At 51.8% G+C, this 7,405-nt stretch overlaps 10 non-coding genes across 10 annotated transcripts; all 10 read right to left on the reverse strand.

The window, feature by feature from the left end:
- Nucleotides 1-353: 353 nt before the first annotated feature.
- On the reverse strand, nt 354-435 carry Trnas-aga (transfer RNA serine (anticodon AGA)). The gene has a single exon. It is a non-coding gene; the product is annotated as a tRNA-Ser (tRNA).
- A 677-nt stretch (nt 436-1,112) lies between these two features.
- Nucleotides 1,113-1,194, reverse strand: Trnas-cga (transfer RNA serine (anticodon CGA)). Its single transcript has one exon. It is a non-coding gene; the product is annotated as a tRNA-Ser (tRNA).
- A 565-nt stretch (nt 1,195-1,759) lies between these two features.
- On the reverse strand, nt 1,760-1,841 carry Trnas-aga (transfer RNA serine (anticodon AGA)). The gene has a single exon. It is a non-coding gene; the product is annotated as a tRNA-Ser (tRNA).
- A 677-nt stretch (nt 1,842-2,518) lies between these two features.
- Trnas-cga (transfer RNA serine (anticodon CGA)) lies at nt 2,519-2,600 on the reverse strand. The gene has a single exon. It is a non-coding gene; the product is annotated as a tRNA-Ser (tRNA).
- A 565-nt stretch (nt 2,601-3,165) lies between these two features.
- Nucleotides 3,166-3,247, reverse strand: Trnas-aga (transfer RNA serine (anticodon AGA)). The gene has a single exon. It is a non-coding gene; the product is annotated as a tRNA-Ser (tRNA).
- A 677-nt stretch (nt 3,248-3,924) lies between these two features.
- Trnas-cga (transfer RNA serine (anticodon CGA)) lies at nt 3,925-4,006 on the reverse strand. The gene has a single exon. It is a non-coding gene; the product is annotated as a tRNA-Ser (tRNA).
- Nucleotides 4,007-4,571: 565 nt separating this feature from the next.
- Nucleotides 4,572-4,653, reverse strand: Trnas-aga (transfer RNA serine (anticodon AGA)). Its single transcript has one exon. It is a non-coding gene; the product is annotated as a tRNA-Ser (tRNA).
- Nucleotides 4,654-5,330: 677 nt separating this feature from the next.
- Trnas-cga (transfer RNA serine (anticodon CGA)) lies at nt 5,331-5,412 on the reverse strand. Its single transcript has one exon. It is a non-coding gene; the product is annotated as a tRNA-Ser (tRNA).
- Nucleotides 5,413-5,977: 565 nt separating this feature from the next.
- On the reverse strand, nt 5,978-6,059 carry Trnas-aga (transfer RNA serine (anticodon AGA)). Its single transcript has one exon. It is a non-coding gene; the product is annotated as a tRNA-Ser (tRNA).
- A 677-nt stretch (nt 6,060-6,736) lies between these two features.
- Trnas-cga (transfer RNA serine (anticodon CGA)) lies at nt 6,737-6,818 on the reverse strand. The gene has a single exon. It is a non-coding gene; the product is annotated as a tRNA-Ser (tRNA).
- Nucleotides 6,819-7,405: the final 587 nt, after the last annotated feature.

The raw sequence follows: 7,405 nt of genomic DNA on the forward strand, positions 1-7,405 counted from the left end.
CACCTCACGTTACTACACCTCCCACTATGCTACGGACACATTGCCTCTTGTCCTTTACTGTTGGGCAATCGTTGCATGGAGCTGTTACTAATTAAGCGTCCTCTGAAATGCTGTCTACAAACGCATCACGCTAGGCTCGTAACAGACTATCGAAGAAAACTGACACACGATGTAAAATCAAATTGCAGCAGTTTTTACGTCTCATACGTTGAAGCAGAGGAGCTACGTGTTTTCTCGACACTCACTGGGCGATTGGAAAATTCACAAGCGTCTCGAATGCAATGTTTCCCACGTATTCGCTCATTTCACGGTTCCGTTGGAGATGCTCTTCACCTCTTGACACAAAAATGAAACGCAGTCGGTAGGACTCGAACCTACGCTCCCAGAGGGAATCTGATTTCTAGTCAGACGCCTTAACCACTCGGCCACGACTGCCGGTCACACAAGCGTCTGCCGACAAGTGAAAACGGCTCCTTTTAAAGCAACCTGACGGCAGAAAACGACATGGCCTCACTCGTTTCAGTAGTGCTTCCGTGGCCAGCGCAGTAGCCGTTACGACAGTGTATTAATTTTCGCCCGGACAGGGGCTTGAACGCGGGACCTTTTGGTTGAAGGCATAGTGCTCTGCCGACTCAGCTACCCTGTCCGCCTGCCAAGGATTATGGTACAGCTGCAATGTGTGGCAGTGATTCGCGTGTCGTAATTACTGGCTTGTGGCTCCAATGGCGACTTCACCGACTTCCCACTGACGCACCGCTGACGCTAGTTTTCTCTCGTCTTAAACGATGGACGTACTTTCAAGCAGCTGCGAGATCTTACGAAAAGAAACGCTGCACCACTGCCTGTGCCGCACTCGAATGACTCAATTGCGATTCTTAAAAAGAAATGAATGCTCGCTCTGTCCAACACTTTCAAGCACGTCTGCGTACTCACGAACACGGCGACGGCGCGAGAAAATGACGGGGGTGCGCTCGTGGGCCTGCGACGGTTTTCTGCATTACTAGCTTCCGTGCGAGGTGAACCGATAGCCACAGGAAGCAGGGGCCGCCGCGAAAATCAGTATTCTTAAACATGCGTGCGAAAATTTGTGCTCGTTTGTACGCAAAATCGCACGCAGCCGGTAGGATTCGAACCTACGCTCCCAGAGGCAATCTGATTTCGAGTCAGACGCCTTAACCACTCGGCCACGACTGCCGGTGGCGCCAGCTCCTCCCGACACATGCAACTGCTGCCGTTTAGAGCACTGCAGTGCCAGGAAACGGCACAGCTGCATTCTTTTCCGTCGTGCTTTCACCGCTACTAGGCGAGCCGCTACCAAAGTATTAAAATTTCCGCCCGCACAGGGACTTGAACCCTGGACCCTCACGTCAAATGCCTTATGCTCTACCGACTGAGCTATCCGGGCTCACCTCACGTTACTACACCTCCCACTATGCTACGGACACATTGCCTCTTGTCCTTTACTGTTGGGCAATCGTTGCATGGAGCTGTTACTAATTAAGCGTCCTCTGAAATGCTGTCTACAAACGCATCACGCTAGGCTCGTAACAGACTATCGAAGAAAACTGACACACGATGTAAAATCAAATTGCAGCAGTTTTTACGTCTCATACGTTGAAGCAGAGGAGCTACGTGTTTTCTCGACACTCACTGGGCGATTGGAAAATTCACAAGCGTCTCGAATGCAATGTTTCCCACGTATTCGCTCATTTCACGGTTCCGTTGGAGATGCTCTTCACCTCTTGACACAAAAATGAAACGCAGTCGGTAGGACTCGAACCTACGCTCCCAGAGGGAATCTGATTTCTAGTCAGACGCCTTAACCACTCGGCCACGACTGCCGGTCACACAAGCGTCTGCCGACAAGTGAAAACGGCTCCTTTTAAAGCAACCTGACGGCAGAAAACGACATGGCCTCACTCGTTTCAGTAGTGCTTCCGTGGCCAGCGCAGTAGCCGTTACGACAGTGTATTAATTTTCGCCCGGACAGGGGCTTGAACGCGGGACCTTTTGGTTGAAGGCATAGTGCTCTGCCGACTCAGCTACCCTGTCCGCCTGCCAAGGATTATGGTACAGCTGCAATGTGTGGCAGTGATTCGCGTGTCGTAATTACTGGCTTGTGGCTCCAATGGCGACTTCACCGACTTCCCACTGACGCACCGCTGACGCTAGTTTTCTCTCGTCTTAAACGATGGACGTACTTTCAAGCAGCTGCGAGATCTTACGAAAAGAAACGCTGCACCACTGCCTGTGCCGCACTCGAATGACTCAATTGCGATTCTTAAAAAGAAATGAATGCTCGCTCTGTCCAACACTTTCAAGCACGTCTGCGTACTCACGAACACGGCGACGGCGCGAGAAAATGACGGGGGTGCGCTCGTGGGCCTGCGACGGTTTTCTGCATTACTAGCTTCCGTGCGAGGTGAACCGATAGCCACAGGAAGCAGGGGCCGCCGCGAAAATCAGTATTCTTAAACATGCGTGCGAAAATTTGTGCTCGTTTGTACGCAAAATCGCACGCAGCCGGTAGGATTCGAACCTACGCTCCCAGAGGCAATCTGATTTCGAGTCAGACGCCTTAACCACTCGGCCACGACTGCCGGTGGCGCCAGCTCCTCCCGACACATGCAACTGCTGCCGTTTAGAGCACTGCAGTGCCAGGAAACGGCACAGCTGCATTCTTTTCCGTCGTGCTTTCACCGCTACTAGGCGAGCCGCTACCAAAGTATTAAAATTTCCGCCCGCACAGGGACTTGAACCCTGGACCCTCACGTCAAATGCCTTATGCTCTACCGACTGAGCTATCCGGGCTCACCTCACGTTACTACACCTCCCACTATGCTACGGACACATTGCCTCTTGTCCTTTACTGTTGGGCAATCGTTGCATGGAGCTGTTACTAATTAAGCGTCCTCTGAAATGCTGTCTACAAACGCATCACGCTAGGCTCGTAACAGACTATCGAAGAAAACTGACACACGATGTAAAATCAAATTGCAGCAGTTTTTACGTCTCATACGTTGAAGCAGAGGAGCTACGTGTTTTCTCGACACTCACTGGGCGATTGGAAAATTCACAAGCGTCTCGAATGCAATGTTTCCCACGTATTCGCTCATTTCACGGTTCCGTTGGAGATGCTCTTCACCTCTTGACACAAAAATGAAACGCAGTCGGTAGGACTCGAACCTACGCTCCCAGAGGGAATCTGATTTCTAGTCAGACGCCTTAACCACTCGGCCACGACTGCCGGTCACACAAGCGTCTGCCGACAAGTGAAAACGGCTCCTTTTAAAGCAACCTGACGGCAGAAAACGACATGGCCTCACTCGTTTCAGTAGTGCTTCCGTGGCCAGCGCAGTAGCCGTTACGACAGTGTATTAATTTTCGCCCGGACAGGGGCTTGAACGCGGGACCTTTTGGTTGAAGGCATAGTGCTCTGCCGACTCAGCTACCCTGTCCGCCTGCCAAGGATTATGGTACAGCTGCAATGTGTGGCAGTGATTCGCGTGTCGTAATTACTGGCTTGTGGCTCCAATGGCGACTTCACCGACTTCCCACTGACGCACCGCTGACGCTAGTTTTCTCTCGTCTTAAACGATGGACGTACTTTCAAGCAGCTGCGAGATCTTACGAAAAGAAACGCTGCACCACTGCCTGTGCCGCACTCGAATGACTCAATTGCGATTCTTAAAAAGAAATGAATGCTCGCTCTGTCCAACACTTTCAAGCACGTCTGCGTACTCACGAACACGGCGACGGCGCGAGAAAATGACGGGGGTGCGCTCGTGGGCCTGCGACGGTTTTCTGCATTACTAGCTTCCGTGCGAGGTGAACCGATAGCCACAGGAAGCAGGGGCCGCCGCGAAAATCAGTATTCTTAAACATGCGTGCGAAAATTTGTGCTCGTTTGTACGCAAAATCGCACGCAGCCGGTAGGATTCGAACCTACGCTCCCAGAGGCAATCTGATTTCGAGTCAGACGCCTTAACCACTCGGCCACGACTGCCGGTGGCGCCAGCTCCTCCCGACACATGCAACTGCTGCCGTTTAGAGCACTGCAGTGCCAGGAAACGGCACAGCTGCATTCTTTTCCGTCGTGCTTTCACCGCTACTAGGCGAGCCGCTACCAAAGTATTAAAATTTCCGCCCGCACAGGGACTTGAACCCTGGACCCTCACGTCAAATGCCTTATGCTCTACCGACTGAGCTATCCGGGCTCACCTCACGTTACTACACCTCCCACTATGCTACGGACACATTGCCTCTTGTCCTTTACTGTTGGGCAATCGTTGCATGGAGCTGTTACTAATTAAGCGTCCTCTGAAATGCTGTCTACAAACGCATCACGCTAGGCTCGTAACAGACTATCGAAGAAAACTGACACACGATGTAAAATCAAATTGCAGCAGTTTTTACGTCTCATACGTTGAAGCAGAGGAGCTACGTGTTTTCTCGACACTCACTGGGCGATTGGAAAATTCACAAGCGTCTCGAATGCAATGTTTCCCACGTATTCGCTCATTTCACGGTTCCGTTGGAGATGCTCTTCACCTCTTGACACAAAAATGAAACGCAGTCGGTAGGACTCGAACCTACGCTCCCAGAGGGAATCTGATTTCTAGTCAGACGCCTTAACCACTCGGCCACGACTGCCGGTCACACAAGCGTCTGCCGACAAGTGAAAACGGCTCCTTTTAAAGCAACCTGACGGCAGAAAACGACATGGCCTCACTCGTTTCAGTAGTGCTTCCGTGGCCAGCGCAGTAGCCGTTACGACAGTGTATTAATTTTCGCCCGGACAGGGGCTTGAACGCGGGACCTTTTGGTTGAAGGCATAGTGCTCTGCCGACTCAGCTACCCTGTCCGCCTGCCAAGGATTATGGTACAGCTGCAATGTGTGGCAGTGATTCGCGTGTCGTAATTACTGGCTTGTGGCTCCAATGGCGACTTCACCGACTTCCCACTGACGCACCGCTGACGCTAGTTTTCTCTCGTCTTAAACGATGGACGTACTTTCAAGCAGCTGCGAGATCTTACGAAAAGAAACGCTGCACCACTGCCTGTGCCGCACTCGAATGACTCAATTGCGATTCTTAAAAAGAAATGAATGCTCGCTCTGTCCAACACTTTCAAGCACGTCTGCGTACTCACGAACACGGCGACGGCGCGAGAAAATGACGGGGGTGCGCTCGTGGGCCTGCGACGGTTTTCTGCATTACTAGCTTCCGTGCGAGGTGAACCGATAGCCACAGGAAGCAGGGGCCGCCGCGAAAATCAGTATTCTTAAACATGCGTGCGAAAATTTGTGCTCGTTTGTACGCAAAATCGCACGCAGCCGGTAGGATTCGAACCTACGCTCCCAGAGGCAATCTGATTTCGAGTCAGACGCCTTAACCACTCGGCCACGACTGCCGGTGGCGCCAGCTCCTCCCGACACATGCAACTGCTGCCGTTTAGAGCACTGCAGTGCCAGGAAACGGCACAGCTGCATTCTTTTCCGTCGTGCTTTCACCGCTACTAGGCGAGCCGCTACCAAAGTATTAAAATTTCCGCCCGCACAGGGACTTGAACCCTGGACCCTCACGTCAAATGCCTTATGCTCTACCGACTGAGCTATCCGGGCTCACCTCACGTTACTACACCTCCCACTATGCTACGGACACATTGCCTCTTGTCCTTTACTGTTGGGCAATCGTTGCATGGAGCTGTTACTAATTAAGCGTCCTCTGAAATGCTGTCTACAAACGCATCACGCTAGGCTCGTAACAGACTATCGAAGAAAACTGACACACGATGTAAAATCAAATTGCAGCAGTTTTTACGTCTCATACGTTGAAGCAGAGGAGCTACGTGTTTTCTCGACACTCACTGGGCGATTGGAAAATTCACAAGCGTCTCGAATGCAATGTTTCCCACGTATTCGCTCATTTCACGGTTCCGTTGGAGATGCTCTTCACCTCTTGACACAAAAATGAAACGCAGTCGGTAGGACTCGAACCTACGCTCCCAGAGGGAATCTGATTTCTAGTCAGACGCCTTAACCACTCGGCCACGACTGCCGGTCACACAAGCGTCTGCCGACAAGTGAAAACGGCTCCTTTTAAAGCAACCTGACGGCAGAAAACGACATGGCCTCACTCGTTTCAGTAGTGCTTCCGTGGCCAGCGCAGTAGCCGTTACGACAGTGTATTAATTTTCGCCCGGACAGGGGCTTGAACGCGGGACCTTTTGGTTGAAGGCATAGTGCTCTGCCGACTCAGCTACCCTGTCCGCCTGCCAAGGATTATGGTACAGCTGCAATGTGTGGCAGTGATTCGCGTGTCGTAATTACTGGCTTGTGGCTCCAATGGCGACTTCACCGACTTCCCACTGACGCACCGCTGACGCTAGTTTTCTCTCGTCTTAAACGATGGACGTACTTTCAAGCAGCTGCGAGATCTTACGAAAAGAAACGCTGCACCACTGCCTGTGCCGCACTCGAATGACTCAATTGCGATTCTTAAAAAGAAATGAATGCTCGCTCTGTCCAACACTTTCAAGCACGTCTGCGTACTCACGAACACGGCGACGGCGCGAGAAAATGACGGGGGTGCGCTCGTGGGCCTGCGACGGTTTTCTGCATTACTAGCTTCCGTGCGAGGTGAACCGATAGCCACAGGAAGCAGGGGCCGCCGCGAAAATCAGTATTCTTAAACATGCGTGCGAAAATTTGTGCTCGTTTGTACGCAAAATCGCACGCAGCCGGTAGGATTCGAACCTACGCTCCCAGAGGCAATCTGATTTCGAGTCAGACGCCTTAACCACTCGGCCACGACTGCCGGTGGCGCCAGCTCCTCCCGACACATGCAACTGCTGCCGTTTAGAGCACTGCAGTGCCAGGAAACGGCACAGCTGCATTCTTTTCCGTCGTGCTTTCACCGCTACTAGGCGAGCCGCTACCAAAGTATTAAAATTTCCGCCCGCACAGGGACTTGAACCCTGGACCCTCACGTCAAATGCCTTATGCTCTACCGACTGAGCTATCCGGGCTCACCTCACGTTACTACACCTCCCACTATGCTACGGACACATTGCCTCTTGTCCTTTACTGTTGGGCAATCGTTGCATGGAGCTGTTACTAATTAAGCGTCCTCTGAAATGCTGTCTACAAACGCATCACGCTAGGCTCGTAACAGACTATCGAAGAAAACTGACACACGATGTAAAATCAAATTGCAGCAGTTTTTACGTCTCATACGTTGAAGCAGAGGAGCTACGTGTTTTCTCGACACTCACTGGGCGATTGGAAAATTCACAAGCGTCTCGAATGCAATGTTTCCCACGTATTCGCTCATTTCACGGTTCCGTTGGAGATGCTCTTCACCTCTTGACACAAAAATGAAACGCAGTCGGTAGGACTCGAACC

Source organism: Schistocerca cancellata, unplaced genomic scaffold (assembly GCF_023864275.1).
Source record: "Schistocerca cancellata isolate TAMUIC-IGC-003103 unplaced genomic scaffold, iqSchCanc2.1 HiC_scaffold_282, whole genome shotgun sequence".
In the NCBI taxonomy this organism is placed as follows: domain Eukaryota; kingdom Metazoa; phylum Arthropoda; class Insecta; order Orthoptera; family Acrididae; genus Schistocerca; species Schistocerca cancellata.